Below are 18,427 nucleotides of genomic sequence, written 5' to 3' on the forward strand. Positions count from 1 at the left end.
GGAGTGCAAAAACTTCCAATCAGAATTTCTGTTGCGGGAGGCACAGAAATTTGTCCTGAAGACTGGCGGGAGGGAAGGCTACAATACATGCAGCAGAGAAGGGCTGCTGCATTGCTGTTCAGGCATGTTCGTCACTGTGCGACTCACGTTTCATGTCACCTCTCGAAGACAACGCACATGGCAGTATCAGCTTTACTCATATAACTTATTTTGAATAACATTGGGCATGAGAAATATAAGTCCGACCTGAGTAGTTTTTTGGACTCAAGAATACCATCTGATGGATGCCTACGAGCCAATCATTTTACTAGAGAAAAACGATTCACAAAAGTGGCCAGAGAGGGAGGGTTCTAGAAGGAATTTTTTTCACTGTGTGATTTATAGTAAAGAGGCTGAGCAAGGAAATGGGAGCAGAGATTTATGAAGCACAGCAGATGCCACTAAAATAGTTAATTAACTCTATCAAGAAATTAGAACTCTACCATGAAGTAGAGTTCTCCCTGCTAGTCTGCTTGAAATTGGGGGTAACTGTGAACTTAAGTGATCTCATAGTTTTACTATTTTCGTTACTGTGCTACCCTCAAAAGTCCACCCCAAGAAAACCAGAGTTGGTTGTTTCTTTCCAGTGACTTCCTGAATCTTCTCAAGGCCACCAAGGTAACTGTAGGTGATGAACTGCCTAGCTTTGGAGAACACGCTGACACTCTGTGATCCTCAGTCATTGACTCAATATCCTGATTAGGAAACACAATTTCTCAGCAGAGCGGAAGTCCCTGAGAACAAGTAGCTTTAAAACAGCATTCCGCATGCGCATGCTCTGGACTTTATTCTGTGATATCAAGGTGAGTCCGAGGAGAAGGCCATATGGCTGATAGTTTAACACGTAAAACCTGTATTGTCACATTAAGTAACATAAAGCTTTACCAGTAACTAAAATGCTTTCTTGTTCCTGAAGAAATTTGAGCTTTCGAGAAAAAGATTAAAAAAACAACTGTTTGGAAAATTTGTTTTTTTTGGGGGGGTTTGTTTTGTTAAAATATGACTCCTTTAAAATATAATTATGATCATTATGAAACATTCATATCTGTGCCATCTTCAAAGGTTAGAAATCAGTGTATAGTTTTTCTTAAAAATATTTCAAATGGAATGTTTTACTGAGGCACAATGTTGTTTCTTGTTCTATGTTTGAAGCAAGGTTTTGCAATGTAGCCTGAGCTGGCCTGTGTCTCACAGCAATTCACTTGTTTTAGTTTCCCATGTGCTAGGATTGCATGCCTGACTTTTCAATGGGTTTGAACTTCTTGGTATTTGCTAAGAAAGTCTCCTTTTAGACACAGTTGAAAAAGAGCATACCTTGATCTGTGATGTTAGAATCTACTTTGGGGAGTCTACATTTTTACCAGTGTATCTGAATTTGAAAATAAGAACCCAAACTCCTACTCATTTTTGCAGGAAAACTGTACCTGGAGATAAAACTGGCAAGAAAAGATAAAAAAGGTATAAAATACGATGGTTTACAAAATATAGCCAATCTCATTTTGCCTGGAAAAAAAAGTTAAGAAAACAGCTCTGAAAATGAGTTTGGAGAACCTAAGAACCAGGACCTCCAAAGGCTACAGACAAACAATTTTCTTCCCACATGTGGAAAGGGGGGAGACAACTAAATCCTGGAAATCAGGAAGATAAGGAGACTCAAGTTCATGGGAAACTTACTCATGAGTGCTGACAGCTGCTCTCTTCCTAGCTGCCACAAGCTAGAGACCTAATGTCCTAAATGTTCTTCAGAGAGAAGAGTTGGCCAAGCTCATCACAGCACAAGCACACACCAGCGCACAGCCAGGGTCCCCCCAGCAGAGAGTTATGACAAAGGCACCATGCTGAGTAGGCACCCCAGACCTAAGTGTGCCCATGGCATGGGTCATTCACTGGCATCTCAGAAAGACAGAACTGTGGTACAGGAGCCTGGCACATGGCTCCAGAAGTTGGGGACAAGAGACAGAATACCTATGAGGGACAGCAGTGGGGAGGTGGGTGAAAGGTTAACTCTCCATTGTGGTTATCATGGTGACCACATTGGCTCATACATGTTCTAGAATTTGAGTGTATATTTAAGAATAAAAACATCAATAAATGCTAAGGCAATCAAAAACACAGTATTGAGGGGGGAAGAAAGGCATTCCAAATGCAAACCTTCCCGTTTGGATATTGTAAAAGAAAGAGTCTCAAGAAAAGACTCTTGAGAACAGAAAGCTGAAAGAAATCACTAATTAGAGTTCATGAGAAAACAGAGATCCCAAGTAGCCACAATTGCTTTAAAAATAATACTTAAAGGGTGTGTTATTATTTGTTACCAAGAAACTTAAAGTAAGATATAGTGAAGTAATTTTACTGCCCTCCAAAAATCAAACACTTAATAAATCAATATATATTTGAAACTACATGTGCTAGGATATCAGCCAGGGTCCTCGGGGCCTCTCATTCTGACTGTGGGGTCAGAGTGCTCTCAGCTTAGTTCTCCATTTCCCAAACTCTATTATTCTGCCCTCTCCCTTGTGTGACCGGAAGGCACCGGGATGATTTATCCGTTCGGATCCTACGAGAATTGGTTCTTATTTTACAGTACTGAGAAAGCTATCTGATTTTCCATCCTTTAAAGAGCCTCGCCTCCAAAGATGCTACTTTCTGGCGTCAGATGTATTCCTGGAAGAGCCCCTCCTTTCGCTGCCAATCTCATTCAGCCTGGCAAACTTTCTTTTTCTCCTCTGGGATGAAGCAGAGCTTAATTCATCTCAGACAATATTTGGTGTGCGGTGGCCACGGCTCTTGGCATTCCATCACACTTGGTTTCGTAATGCAGAGTCCGCACATATTCCAGGTATTTGAGATGGGAGAAAAAACCCTCAGAATGCTTACAGGAGGAAAAAAAATCTCAAAGTGTTTAGTAAATCTGTATTCTCCCCACCCCATTGTAAATACTTAGTTTCAAATGAAAAGACCCACGTTACAAAGTTCTTTGTATTATTTATGCCTAGCTTTCTAGTACATGTATAAATGCATATTGTTTTGGGGCTAGGAGGCCTCGGTGCTGAGATCTTTACTGGAGATGGTGTCCCTCTCACCTGTGCCAGGGTAATTGCCTTAAGGAAATGAGGACGAACTTGAGGCAGAGCTCCACAGACCCCACAGCAGGCAGGCAGAGGGGAAAGCCTGACGTGATCAGGGAGGTAGACTAAGAAGAGTCACACAGTCGCTGGGAGGCTCAGTGGCCACAGGTAAAGTGCCCAAGAAAATACTCCCTGTGCTCAGGCAAGCATCCCTAATTAATCATGGTGGGCCATGAACAATTCGGTCCTTTGTAAAAGGCAATTGATAAATATATAATTAACTCGAAGAAAAATGTGCAAAGCAGGGGTTAGTGTTCATTTAGTGAGTAAATGAGGTTATGTGTGTAAAGATTCCCCACATTTTCTGCTTGGAAGCAGGGGTCCTTACCATTTAAGGGGTTCTGAATTCTAGAATTAGAATTGTAATTTGTTTCTTTGGCAGATCCCATATATATACACACATATATAAATATATACACATAATATGTGTATACATATAAATACACTCTATATACATATATGCACATATATGTATACACATATAGATATACTTTCTCTCCATATATATAAATATATATATATTTATATATATGTGTGTGTGTGTTTTCTGTAAAAGGCTACTTTAGGGAGTACATGTACGCTCTACTGACGTTGAAGAAGTTCCTTCATGTAGACTGTTTGCATGTTCTGCATGTAGGGAAATCTCTACATGATGGTATTTAAACCTGAATTAGCTCCTCTCACACTAATGACAGACAGACCAACAACAACCTTAAGACCTTAAGTCCTCAGAACAGTGCATGCTCACTTGTTTTTGCTTATTTAAATCCTTTGATCATTTTCTGACTGAAATGATTCAGAGAGCTTTGGCTCTGGATTTTGTATCTCCATCAACCTCGTGGTTTTCTCTTTCTGCAGTGCAGAAGGAGAAGGTAAAATGCAGTAGACATACCCCTTTCCCAAACAACTGGCCACAGAGGGACTGATCAGGCTTCTGCACCCTAAGGGCCTGAACTTGTCACGTGATGTCAAGGTGATACAGAAACCTGGGTAGTGTGGCATCTTGTTCCCAGATAAGTGACCACCTTATTATGCTGTAAAAACTGTCCTATCAGAAGTGAGCGACCATCTAAGGTATACCACTTACATTCCTACAGAAGTGGCTCTGCGCTGTGAATTCAAGATTTCTTGTTAGACTATGCTGGTATATCAATGAATGAAAACTAGTTTCAAAGGAGCTGAAGTTCAGAAGATGAAAGACAGAAATGCCCTATCCCACGGGACCAGAGATTTAGTTGAACATGGCCTTGAAGAGAAATCTGGAGGTACCCTGAAACAGACCTCCCATACTGAAGACCAGCTATAAGATACGTAGACATTCTGAGATCAAAGGGAGCCTGGCAGCCAATTTTCCTATATGAGTTACTTTTATGACCTCTAAATAATCATTTGAGTGATGAGAACCTCAGTCTGTATCTCTCAATTGTATTGTAATAAATTTGGGGAGCAACTGACTATCCCCACCCCAAGTCTGGGCCAATCAGCAATGAAGACATTGCTGATGGAATGAGCAGAGTCTGTACATATCTATGGTAGAGACCAGGGCAGGATAAGGCAAAGTTAGATCTCAGTTCCTCTCTGTGTCTGTCTCTGTCTCTGCCTCTGCCTCTGCTTCTGCCTCTGTCTATGTCTCTGCCTCTGTCTCTTTGTCTCTCTGTCTCTCTGTCTCTCTGTCTCTGTCTCTCTCTGTCTCTCTGTCTCTCTCTCTCTCTCTCTGTTTGTGTGTGTGTGTGTGTGTGTGTGTGTGTGTGTGTGTGCGTGATATTTCCCTGGAACTGAGCTCACTCACATCAACACTACACAAATGTACGGCCAGGTAATCTGGTAATACAAATAGAGCCAGTGCTGACCAGTATTGCGGCAGGGGTTTATCCAAGAAGACTACGATGCATGCGAGCAGACTTTTATTATTGCATATCCTCAAGTGCTGCAGGGTTTTACAGGAGGCAAATACATAATAACAGACTCTTCTGTGGGGAGGGCAGAGGAAGGGCAGGAGCAAATCATGTCCTGGCATTAGTAGTCCAGTTTATGCTACATATAGAGAAAGCTTGCTGAGTTTAAGTCTCATGGGCTGAAGATGCCCCATGACCCTATGCTGTTTCTAAGTGCTGAGGTGGTACTGTGGAAAAGCTGGGGGCTAGCTTTTGTTTAAGGTGCTCCCTAACAGAGAGTGTCTCAATCAGGAATCTAACCCTCTTGCAGACACTTACTCTCAGAAAGTCTGCCTTACTGTATTCTTTTCTAATTAATTATTTTATTTATTTATATCGCAATTACTACCCTCATCCTGGTTCCCCCTCCCAGAGTTCTTCACCCCTTCACCTCTGAGAGGGTGCTGCCTACCATGTATTCCCCTTCCCTGGGACATCAAGTCTCTATAGGATAACCTGCAACCTCTCCCACTGAGGCCAGACAAGGCAATCCTCTGCTACATATGTGCCAGGGGCCTCAGACCAGCCCATGTATGCTCTTTGGTTGGTGGCTTAGCATCTGGGAGCTCCCAGGGGTCTGGGTGAGTTGACACTGTTGGTCTTCCTATGGGGTTGCCATCCCCTTCAGCTCCTTCAGTCCTTCCCATAACTTCCATAGGGGTCCCCGACCTCAGTCCAATGGTTGGATGTAAGTATCTGCACCTGTCTTTGTCTTATTGTATCTAAGCACTGCTGACTCATGGTGGGGAAGGAAGGAGAAGAGAACTAAAAATGTGAGTGAATAAATAAACAGGGTATGTGGGAAGTAATCACTTCAGTTTTCAAGTGGTTTGTTTCCCACAAGGCCATTCTACAGCATGCATGGTTCTGTTTCCTAGGTGATGCTTGTAGTCTCTTCTTCCTAAACAGGGTCACTTTCCATCGAGGAAGACAGACAGCTAGGGGGCAAAAAAAAAAAAAAAGAAGTGGATTCCAGTGGTCTAAGGTAGCTACTTATCAATACATCCCATGGGAGACTTCAGCCTGGCAACAAAGTGAGAGATCACAGCACCACCAAAGGCCAGAGTAGTTGAAGGGGATAGGAGTTAGCTGAGTTGGCCCTCCAGTTTTAAAAGCAGGGGAGAGGGCTTTCTTCAGTCCAGGATTGAGGGCTGGAGCTCAGTGCCCACCGTCATTGCTCTCTTGTTGATGGTCTCACAGCTGAGATTGCTGAGGTCCCTGAGGGATTACAAGTCAAGGGTGGCTCAGAGCCATTCTGCTACAGAAGTAAAATAAAGCTCTTTGAGCGATGAGAAGCTAAGGCCGAGACACAAGCAAACCCTGGAAGTTTCCGTGCCACCTTTCAGTGTCCGACAGGTCCGTGCGGGGATGAGACTGGAGATATGTCGGAGGTAAGATGACGTTGGTTCTGTCAGGTATCTAGGAGGGCGTCCAGATCCTAGAAGCCTGAGTCATGCAGCACAAACTCTAGTTTTCTGAAAGGCCTGTGTGAGTCAGCTACTTTCTCAAACACCTTTCCCTGAGCACTAGATGTTTCTAAAGGAATTTTCAAGGACTGCAAACTCAAACCCAGATCTCTCTCTCTCTCTCTCTCCCTCTCTCTCTCTCTCTCTCTCTCTCTCTCTCTCTCTCTCACACACACACACACACACACACACACACACACTTTATTGGAAGAGACAAATGCTTTTACTGGCATCATTTAGTTTCCTCATGGGCAAAGGGTTTAAAATGCCTAGTCCACCCATGGAGAAAGCAGTTAAAGCCAACTGAAGTTCCCTGTAGAGCGACAACTATGTCATGACAGGGAATTGTGGGTAAGAAACACAACTTGCTCCTAGGTGGCACAGGCCAGTGTGTGCTGTGAAGACAGATGCCCTTGGTGCCCACACCCAGATGGCTTCCAAGTCTTCTTGGAAAAACTCATCTTTTCAGGGCGTCTAACTCTGTCCCAGAAAGGGTAGATGCTTGAAACTGAAGTCAAGCAAACAATTCTAGTGATGTTAAGAGAAACCACTGCCCTTCAGAAGCGCTTTCGGTGTAATAGCCCTAAAACAACAGTAATCTAATGAGATCGATCACCATCTAGACCATGTGCCTGACGGTAGGAAGCAGCAGTTTGTTCAAGATGCTCAATGAATTTGTATCTCCAGGTCCCTCTGTTTAAGTGCTAGATCAAAGATGGCTCTCTCTTGGTGACTCCCAGCAAAGGCACTGCTGGCTCATTTTCACCAATATCACACAGAGTTACTTGAAAGCAGAGCTATACAATGCTGTAGTGACCTGTCGGTGATGATCCCACCTGGTGCAGCATTGACTTTGTGAAGTGTGGCCATTGGCCTGTGCCCAGGAAGGTCAGTTAGCTCTACTCTCATTGAGGAACAAGCCATCCCATAATGCATCCTGCTGTTTTGAGTAGATACTGAAAACAGTTTCCACATGTAAAAAAAAATCAACTAGTCACCAGCATCACAGCACATGGAGCTTCTGTGGGGCTAACACAAGACAGCTTTAACACGGGATGTTCGATGATTGGCAAATTTCAATTCAACAAATGATAACTACTGACTACTGGTGAGCGAAAGATTACGGCTCAGAGCCTCACAGCAGTTGGGTCTTTCTGGTTCTGTCACAGTTCTGACTCTGAGACTTGTTCCAGACCTTCGTGCCTTTCTTCTTAAACTGTATTACCCTAGAAAGAACCCATGCAACTCATCTCTGCATTGACGGATATTTAAACATACTATGTGTTCCCACAGAAGAACATACTGAATTCCGTTAGGAGGAAGATACAGGGCTAGAGAGTTGGATCAGCGATTAAGAGCACTGACTGCTCTTCTAGAGGTCCTGAGTTCAAATCCCACCAACCACATGGTGGCTCACAACCATCTGTCATGGAATCCAAGGCTCTCTTCTGGTGTGTCTGAAGACAGCGACAGTGTACTTATACATAATAAATAAATCTTTTTTAAAAAGGAATGAAGATATTTAGTCAAAGCCATAACTCATGGTTGACTGGGCTCCAGCTAGTTTTGTGTGCTCTGTGGTGGGAGTTTTAGGTGTGGCCATGTGGCAAGTCCCCCCCATGCTCCATAAGTTCTCCTGCTCACCTTGCTTTTAGCACCTCACCCATGGGTCCTGCTATGAGCTGTAGGAATCTGTCTGTGGCCATCACATGCAATGCCTTCCTGTCTGTCCTCACTTCTCTCTACTCAAGCACTTCTTCTGTCCAGACCATGTTCTATCACGATCTTTTCTAGACTCTACAGGATTCTCTTAATTCTCTTTTGATTTCCAATCTGACAAGGACTGACTAGAAATAGGCTCCCTCAGTAATAGCTATGAGAACCCCCTACTTGCACTCAAAGCTCTTCTGTCTTGCTCCATTATTTCCTGAACTAAAAGCAAACTCAACTGGGTAAGATCCAAACCTATATTTTCATTCTGGGGCCCACCTACTTTTCACAGCTCATTTCTTTTTGGTGCCTCTTTCAGATGTTAGCCTCTTTTTCTTTCCCCCTTTCTGAGACCAGACCGTCTTTTTAACCACAAAGTCCAGGCAGGTCTATAGAACACGTGGTGACCTTCTTGTCTTTGCTTCCCGCTCTCCAGTGTTGCGATTCCAGACATAAGCTCCATAGCTTAGTTAGTATCTTAAATGCTGTCTGATTACAAATCTTGCTTGATCCTTATATTTCTCTGTATCAGGAAACATGCTCCTCTGGTGATCTTCACCCTTGAAACACCTTTCCTTCTGTGTCCTATGTGAACTTGAACTTTCTTCGTATAAATAGTTCTCAGCTCAGCCTTCTGCACAGCTGTGGTTCCTATGGTTCCTAGTGATTGTTATTGAATGTGCTTATGAGTACATTCTTGTTAATATCTGGCTTGAGGTGTTGTTCAATTCATTAGAAAGAATTATCTCTAAGCATCAGAGTATGAAGACTGGTTAAATGGGCCTCATTACTGTTACTACATTCAGTTAATGTGGATATTATTTTCCTCTGACCACACACCTACGTTATTTGAGATGGAGAACTTAAAGCCAACTAAAAGATCTGAAGTGGTAATAGATGTTATCTCCGAAGACAAGGCTGTACTTTACGCTATAACAATGGCATTTTATGGGACACTTATTGGACGCTATTTTAAAAACTTTTTATTGATCTTTCTTGCATTTGGTGGCTTTCATGGCCAGTGGAAAATTTTCCAGAGGAAATATAGCTGAGAAGAATGAAAGAAAGGGTAATGTAGAGCCTCACATTCCCTGCCACAGCAGGGAAAGTCAAAATTGAATGCCAGCCCTAGCTATTAAACACACTGATAAAATCTCCCTCCAACTTCACTGAGCCAGGCGATTTTTCTCTCTTCTCCTCTGCCACAACAGTCAGCTCTGAGAGGAAGCTGCAGAGATGGCATGAGAAAATGAATACATTATTCAGCATGGGCTTCAGAGAGCAAGCATTTGCTCACTGTGGCTTGACTCTTATACACTGCGGGTAAGGATAACACGGGGAGAGGTCCGTGGTGCCTCTCCCGAAGACCCAGCTCCGGGTGTAGCTTCCTAAGTAGTGAGATTGCACAGCCTGTCTGCTGTCAGGTGCTTCCTCACTGTGGCCAGCTTGGGTGTCTCTTAGCATTGCAATAAATAGTTGTTGGACCGATATTTCAATGGAACTGTAACCAAATGCATACTCTAAATATATACTTTCCCTTGGCCATCTAAATACTTGAATTTCCCTAGGAATCTCATGATGGGAAAAGAGGAAGGTTAAACCCTGATACCAGCCAAAGGAAGCTATCACCCAGAAGATCATTCTTAGTCCTGACAATCTGTCAGACTACCTGGTGGGAGACAAGACAATGATGGGTTGGCGATGGGCAGAACTGTACCTTGACTGTGCCTACCAAGTTTTACCTACATCTCTACCTCTGATTTAAAACAGACCTCAATAGTCTGAATGAAGATGGACAAGGGCTATCATTGGACTTCTCTGCCCCTCCCCAGTGTGGCCGCACTGCATAAGACCCTTTCTCTGTTTTGTCACTGTTAGTTGTTGGTGGGAGTGGGTGGGGAGGCTGCCCAGCTTTACGGGAATGGATTGAAGTGTGACCCAGAATTGGACAAGGGCCAAAAGACTATAATCTCCTCTTTTTTAATTCTCTAACTGTACCAGATGCTAGAAACTGATGGCTTCTGGGAACTTAGACTCTTGCTTCTTCTGTGGCAGAAAACCACTGGCCTCTGGCAATTAACAGCAGGGGATTAAGTAAAGGAGTCTTTGTCCACACCTCTCCCCACTAGGTCCTTCTCTGCCTCTTGTCAGCTAGAGAAAATTATGCTCTCAGAAAGAAGCACTCACTTTTAAAAGAGGCTATTGAAGATAGGTACTGAACCTAGGCTCCAGGGGATTCTAGGGTTCATGCTGGGATTCTATAAAGTCCTGTAACAGAAGCATAAACTCATGAGGTAGGGCCTGGTGAAGACAACAAGCAGTGTGTGAAAATAGGTGTCTTGGAGAAGTTAAGCAGTAAAGAAATTAACCATGTAATGGGTTTGGTAGGGCTGAAGGGTGTACAATCAATGGAGCTGTTGGGGGGCAAGGAAGCCAAGAGACTGGAAGCTTGCCTTGTTTCAGCAGGAGGTGACAATCTACTGCACAGTCCTAGAGAAAAGGGTTCAGTGGAGATGGGACAGAGTCAGCATGAAGGCACCAGATGATAGGAAGAAGACTGTAAAATGATAAAGAAGATTCAACTCTATTATTCCCTTATTCCTGAGACATTAACTTTTGTAAAGGAAAGGATTATAGAAGGGTAGAACATACTTCTAAATTCTTTTTATTCTCTTCCTGGGCAGCTTCTGGCTGTGATCATTTTATACAACAGAAGGCCACATGGGTGATACTCTGCCTTTCTTGGGCTCATGCTAGAAGCCTGCAGTTTCCACTGCCTGTCTCTTGGGACATTGTTCTGAGTTTTCTGAGCCCTGGTCCTCACAATCAGGAGAGGGAGGCACTGGTCTCTCATTACTGAGCACAGTAAAAACCGTACATCTCCTCGATCCTTAATAAAGTATCAGACATGCAAGCATCCCAGCCAGCCAGGTCCCACCAAACAAGTTAACCAGTACCGTGGGGACAAATGGCCCAGCTTAGTCCTGTCCACGCCCATTGCCCACACAGCCCTGAAATAGGAGCAGAGTCATGGGTGAGAGGATCCACATTCTGGGGAGGTTTCTCATGTAGCAATAGATATCTGGAACAGGACACGGAAGATGAGGATTTCAGGGGCTGGGGAGAGGACATGTGACCATGAGCCCTTATTTTCATGGTGCCACTCTTTCATATATGACTCTCAAGGGACACCACCCTGTTTGTGACACTCTTCATCACTGGTCTGTTGCCTCTGGTTCTACCTTCACTTCCTGTTCCCATATTTTAATCCCTGATGCTTACATTTAATCCTGAATCATGGGGGGAAACATCATTTTGCTGGACATGTATTCTGGATATTTTTTCTATTCTTAGAGAGCAGAACTCGTCGTGTGCATCACAAAAGGTGTGGTTCAGCACACTCTCACTGACGCAGAGTTCATGGTGGGTCACCCTCATGTGCAGGGCAGAAGTGAAGTAGAAGGAGAGAGACCAGGAATTCCATCAGCGGCTTGTGGCTGCTGTCCTGCTGCCGCTGGCCTTTGAGCTGTTCTTCTCTGGTTGTTTTCAGTATCCCCAACTCTTAACCGGGAAGTTGTTGAACAATAGTTCCCAGAGATGACGTTCATGCCTGTGTCTCCACTGTGCAGGGAGGCCACAGATGTGGCACTGATTGTGCCCCCAGTTCTCTGGGCCTGGAAGCTCGATTTGGTTTGAAATTTGAGGGGTAAAGCGCACCCATAAACCATGCTTTGGGATCGGATTCTTGATCATTTGTGTGAGGCTCCAAAAGAACTGACCTGTGTGTTATTGCTGCCTCGGGGCCATCTTCCTTGTCTAGGAAGAGGCCGGCTTTCTTTCCGGATGCTAGTGAACATGTGTTTAACTGATGAACCATCAGAGCTGTGACAATGTCGAGGAGAAGTCACAGATAGGGACAGTCTGCGGCAGTTTTTTAAAAAGCATTTTCTTCTTTCAGACTACATTTTGCTTCAAAGGCACGCGGTTCCCCCTCTTTGGTAAGTTATGTTGCTCGTGGCGTACTGAATGTCTGTGAGAGATATAGATAAAGCTTTTATTGTCTGCTGTGTCTTCAATTAAATCAAGACCCAATCTCTGATTATTGATTTTGGAGAAAGATGACTATACTATAGCAAAGTGACTTGGAAGGAAGCAAAAGGTCCCACAAATGCCCCATAACTCTTGCCTGTAATTGAGACTTCAAGCTGTCTTACATTGGCCAATTTTCCAGTCAAACTAAATCTGTAAAATTAAAATATTACAAATGAATCGTAATGAGCAATCAGATTAGTCTGGCGGAACGAGCCCTCTAAATTACAAAGTGTTCCACTTGAAAAAGTTTTATGCCCTCCGATAGGGCCCTGGTGTTCACAAGGTAAAGGGGAAATGAATTACAGGTGTTAGGCGTCAGCCTCGCACCACAGCCTACCGCACTTGTGAGCTGCACCTGCATAGCGGTTAGCATGGTGCATCAACGTCTCAGGTACGTTATTTTTAGGTACTTGCCGACAATTCTCAGGAACAGACCTACTCGTCTTCATCTGGCGGCCGAGGAAGTGGAAGCATGGACAGCCACTCTCACCCCCGCTCCCTGTGAGAACGCTGTGGCTATTGTGGGTCACGCTCCTGAGTGCTAGATAGGTGTCTCCTGGCTAAGGCTGTAGAGTTGAGTCTGCTGGTGTGGCAATTCACATTGGCACTTGGCAGACCCAGATGAACAGACAGAGCTTGCACAGGGTTTGCTGAGTTGGCTAAATGTTCATGCCCTTGGAGTCTTCGCTACAATGGTTTAGCATACAGGGTCGGGAGCTGGGGGGGCCTCAGGTCATCGTTGTAGAATTTATGAATCCTGAGACAGTGACCCCTTTACCATTGCAGGCTTATGCTCCTGTCTCCGTTGTGATTTTCATGGAAGGAGGGTCTGGCAAAAAGGCTGTGATGACGTCTTTAAAAAAAAATCTCTATCCTGGTGTAACCTAGGGTATCTCTGAGTGACGCAAAAATCCCAGACTGAAGTCAAGGGCAACTAAGGGGAATACTGTGAGACTTTTCTGCCTGCGGAGTCTCTGGGTAAGGATTGGCAGCTGGTCTCACAGCAGTCCATGCTGCAAGGCGGGCAGCATGGCTGTCCTCTACCTGCAGCAGTGACCATGATGGTGTACCGGAGTGGGGGAAGCCCCAATAAACTAGCCACAAAAAGCAGATTAGGTTGGAAATATGAGAACTCAGGAAAAGAATGGCATGTAGTTTTTGCTGTCCGAAAACAAGCTGGCTGGAAACACCTTCCGGAGGTAAGAGTAATTAAGCCTCATAATTTTTGTAACAGTTATGAGACAATCCAGGAGAGCACACACAGTCTCCCCAGACTGAGGCTAATATCACGCTGAGGGAAACACTGAGGATGTTAAAAGGCTACAATGTATCTCTGTGCATTTATCAAATATTTACAAAGGGCTCTGACCTTGAGACAAAGGAGCTCCAACCAAAGGTGTTAGGTGTTTACCACCAGGAGCTGGAATTCACAGGAACGTTTATCTTATAATGTATATTTTTTCCATTTACCAAAATGGCACACACAACCTTTATCGACATTGATTCCTCTCTGGATGCCTTGCCCTTTCTCATCAGCCCATTGGAAATATTACCTGGTCCTTTTCAATCAGTTCAGGGCCACCGAACGTTCACTGAATGCACACTCTCCATAAATTCTCTAAGCCATCTATGCTTTCCCCACTTCTCTGTGGATACGTCGGGAGGGCTGGCTGCTTTCCAGACATTGGACTCTGAGTGTATTGCAGAATTGAGTACAGTAGGGAATGAATATATTAAAAACACAGGTAAATGGAATATTTAGTGAATTCAGGGAAAGTAGAACAAATTTAAAGCTCAGATTCTCAAGAAAGCATCTCTGGAAACGACAGTAGGCAAACATGACCATTCAAAGGGTAGATGGGACTTTAATTTACTGAAATGGCGGTGATAGGAGCCCGTGAGGGGCGGGGGCAGGACCAGGAAGACAGACTGTGGGTCTGTGAGCTCACAGATGCATCACGAACCCGGATGCTGGGTTCATCGTCACACAGTGAAGGAGAATCGCACACAGCACAGTTATTAATAAAAGTCAAAAGCACCTCAGAGCTGGGGACAGGTGGGTCAGTGGTGGTCCCCTTGTTTGTCAAGAACAAGGCCCTGGGCTGGAGTCATAACAGTGCTAAGGAGAATGGTGGCAAGGAGGCAGTGCAGCTAATCGGACAGTGGGAGAGAAAGAGACATGGCCAATGCACTGAGCTCAGAGGAAACCCAAGTCAACTATCTATCGGGAGAATTTAAACCACAGGGCAAAATAAACAGAAGCTGGAGTGCAAGAAAGGAGTGTCATCCCACACTTCTGTGTCAGCCAGAATTTTAACCACTTTATGTCACATCATGGGCGGTCACAAAAATTTCCAGAAGGATACATCTCCTATTTTCTGAAATGGTCCAGACTTTAAATATTCCACTCCACTCCTCTAGTAAATAGCCCATATTAAAGTTTTGGGACGTGGAAGTAATAGCATTTGGATGCATAACTCTGCGGAGCAGTGAAGATCTAATTTATAGAGTGAGGGTTCCGAGATGGGAGATACTCGTTTTTAAAGCAAATACTAGCAAGAATAGCTCTTACTTAACATGCTATATAATCTCACTATAAACCATGCAGTGTTTGGTATTTTCAAATTATTTGCTTGTTTGTTTGTTTATTTATTGATCTATCTGTAGTTCTGGAGATTGGACCCAGGGCCTCTGCATACCAAGCAAGCACTCTACCCCTGAGCTACGTCATTCCAGTCCTTTCAACAGGATGTAACACAGAGCGATGCAGTGGTTACATTCTCCCCCCAACCCCTGGAGTTAATTATCTATGGGGCATCTTAGAAAGTCCCCTGCCACATTCATGGCTTCAGTTCTAGCCCCAGAGAGCTTGTCCTCCAGCTGGACCCAGTAGGGTCCGTGAAGTGATGAATCAGACCATTGTCATGCTGAGGCCAGGCTCTCTCTAAATGCCGCCCTTTCTAAGACACAGAAGCAAATGTCCACTTTCCATGTCACTACAGAATATGGAAGGCAGACTTTTCCTGGGACTTGGGGAAAGTAGAATATAAGGTGTTCGTATGTGAACACTTCCCAAGGCTGCAGGTGTGTCTTTCAGGACAACTCTGAAGTGTCCCCCTTGCCAGCACCGTTCAAGCATCCAGCAGACCTGCAGTCATCATTTCCCATGACCCAGATGTGAAAATGGTCTCACAGCTTCTGAGGCACCAGCAATACCTTCCTGCCTTCAATTGTGACTTGAGAAGCAGAGGGTAGGTGGGGTGGGATGAAGGCTATTACACTTCTCCTTTTGAAATTATGGTTCATGATTAAGAGAAATTCACAACTTATGTAGGTTAAAAGTGCCTATATGTTGCATATAATTCTCTTTTTCATCCAAAGGGGGCATGTTTTTAGGCAAAGGGTGGTTTAGAAGTGCAGGGGACCATGATTTGTGATGCAAGAGAAGAGGGCCTGAGACATGATGCTCCCAGAAGTTGCACTGAAAATGTCCCTTCCTTCCCGGCTGGTTCTTCTACACACCAGGTGGGGTGTGAGCCTTGCCTTCAGGGAGCTGCTAATAGCTAAGGGAAAACTGAGTGAATTAAGGGCAGATGTGCCTCAGAAGTTGCTATGCACCCAACATCTGGCTCCAGAGAGAGGCAGCGAAGCAGCATCACTGAGAGTGCGGAGGGACAGAAGTGAAGGGCTTCTAGAGATAGCCCACACCGCCCCAGAGCTGACAGCGTCCCGTCACAGTCTGCACTCAGACAGCACACACTGGAAGCATGGCGTTGGCCACCGTGGATGCATTTATGGCTTGGACGATACTAACAACTGTAGAACAGGGCTCTTGTTTTCTCACTAGCAGGTCTGTTTTGGAGCTCTCTGTCTCCCTCAGACAACCCCATTCCTCTGCAGTCCCCTCCAGAGCAGAGTTGATGAAAGAGCACTCTTGGCCACGGCTCTGCCATCTCTCCTTCACCCTGCAAGACAATCTGCAAGCACAACTTACCTTTGTCCTGTCCCCTCCTGCCCTATAATCTAGGCCCAGGCTAGATCACAGAGAATGTGGGCTGCCCCTCACCCACCTCCTAAAAACCTGTAAGAGTCAGAAACTCCCCTTGTCCCATGGATCTGAAGGTTCTTCCTGCAGGACCCCATCATGCCTCCTATGATGTGGTACTCACTTCCCTAATGATTTCCGGAGGAGCTTGTGGCTGTCTATGGCCATGAGTGAGCCTATGGCCCTCCCTACAGAATTACACTGAAGAGTCATGTTGTCTCAGCTTTCCCTCTATGGATTGGTATTCATGATTTTTATTAATCTACCTATCTGGTTGTTACATATCACTGGCATGAAAGAAAGAAGGCACTTCTGAGTCAAGGAGATGAAATTTCCCTGATCATGGAGAGGGACAAACAAGGCTTTGCTCAGTAACAGGAGGAAGGGGGGGTGGCATCTGAACTGATAGGAAGTGGTCACCTATCTCTAGGAAACCTCTGACTGAGGAAGGGTTGTGCCTTGAACTTGCCATCTTCCTGCCTCATCTTTTTGAATACTGAGTAAAGGTGTGTGCTTCATTGATGACAGAGTGTGAGAGACAAAGGAAAAATGAGAAGGGGCGGTTATCTGATAGAGCAGCAGCAGAAATGCCAGCTCTGTGTCAACAGCTCCCCTATGACAGTATCCTCTGGGTTTCAGCTGACTTTGTACATGTCTTACGTCTTACACTGACCTATGTTTTATCTTAAAAACACACTTTTTAGGGGCTCATCAAATCTCAACCCACGTAATTTCTGTCCCATCTCGAATTCCCCTTAGGTAAAATGAAGACCCTATGCTGTTCAGTATCTGTGCCTCTCCTCCCACCATGTCTTTGCCATTTCTAGATCTCCCACCCTTCTTACATTTTCACATTTACAGTGCTGCTCTGTGTCAGCCACGACTGGAGGCTTTGCCTGGGACAATCCAGCAGCCGAGATCAATCTCACCCACACAAGTGACTGATCACAGCACCGGTGAGCTGTACTCTGAGTAAAGCCTTCAGGTAGATCCCAATGCTGTCACCAAGCCTGGACCTCTCAGAGTCGAATTGTGCCAAGTACAGCTCAGGAAATTACAATTCCCATACTCAATGTTTGGGCCTTTTGGTTTATATATGGACAGGTTTTGAGCATGGAGTTTTGCTTCTCCTACTGTCAAACCTCCTTTCTTTCTTCTGGCTGACAGAATCAGCTTCGGCCTTCTCCATCTGCGCCCTCAGCTCCTTCCCGCCTCATTAACTGAGTTTTTTTAATGATGCCTTCCCTTTTCAGTTCTGGCTAACAATGACTTTCCTTTCTGGAATGTTCTATTGTAGCTTCTGTTTTCCTTTACTTTGTGTGTCAAACCTTCTCCTTAAGACATATACCTCCAGGCTTTCCCCACCCCCTCCCAGAGAATGATTTGATTTCACTCTCTGAATTGCCCATGTCTTTTCTTTTGCTGGCATCCATTGTCTCTTACTGGCTTCTCTATTACACAATAACTGTTTTCAGACAAGACACCAAAATGTCAGAACCCATCATCTTTAAAAGTGACCATACTTGTTTCCACCCTTCTTAAAAACTTGACTTGGTACTGGATTCTAGACTGAAGACCACTTCTCCTTCAACCTTGGCTGCCTTTTGCCTGCCTTCTGGTTTCAACACCAGGGCTTCAATAATGCCCTAGGAGGGGTGTGGCTTTGTTTGGTATAGTTTAAGAGGCTACAAGAGGAGACATGTTGGAGTCCTTCCCACACCCAGGAGAATGCTACCTGTGCTGCAATGCTCTCTTGAGTAGACAATGAAGAATCCTATTTGCATGAGCTTCCTCAGCCATCACTGGGACAGATTTGGAGAGTTCTAGGGAAAGGTGTGTGTTGTATCAAGGTTTCTTCAGTGGTCTGTGATTTTGAGGACGGTTGCTCTAGTTTTTCCCTGCTTTTATAGACTAAACCCTTTGATCTCATTCTCTGAGGGGATTAGTTTCTGCTGATTCTGGAAGAATCCCATTGTCTTATGAGGAACGTCGCTGTGCTTTGATTGAAAGTGAGGC

At 44.6% G+C, this 18,427-nt stretch overlaps 1 protein-coding gene and 1 long non-coding RNA gene across 14 annotated transcripts in view; one reads left to right on the top strand and one right to left on the bottom strand.

Annotated features, from left to right (window-relative positions):
- Positions 1-18,427, bottom strand: part of Prkn (parkin RBR E3 ubiquitin protein ligase) — a 1,193,833-nt gene that overhangs the window by 483,316 nt on the left and 692,090 nt on the right.
- On the top strand, positions 3,084-8,077 carry LOC134482719 (uncharacterized). Its single transcript, XR_010059196.1, has 2 exons — positions 3,084-6,489; positions 7,858-8,077. It is a non-coding gene; the product is annotated as an uncharacterized LOC134482719 (long non-coding RNA).

The sequence above is a fragment of the Rattus norvegicus genome, chromosome 1 (assembly GCF_036323735.1).
Source record: "Rattus norvegicus strain BN/NHsdMcwi chromosome 1, GRCr8, whole genome shotgun sequence".
NCBI lineage: Eukaryota > Metazoa > Chordata > Mammalia > Rodentia > Muridae > Rattus > Rattus norvegicus.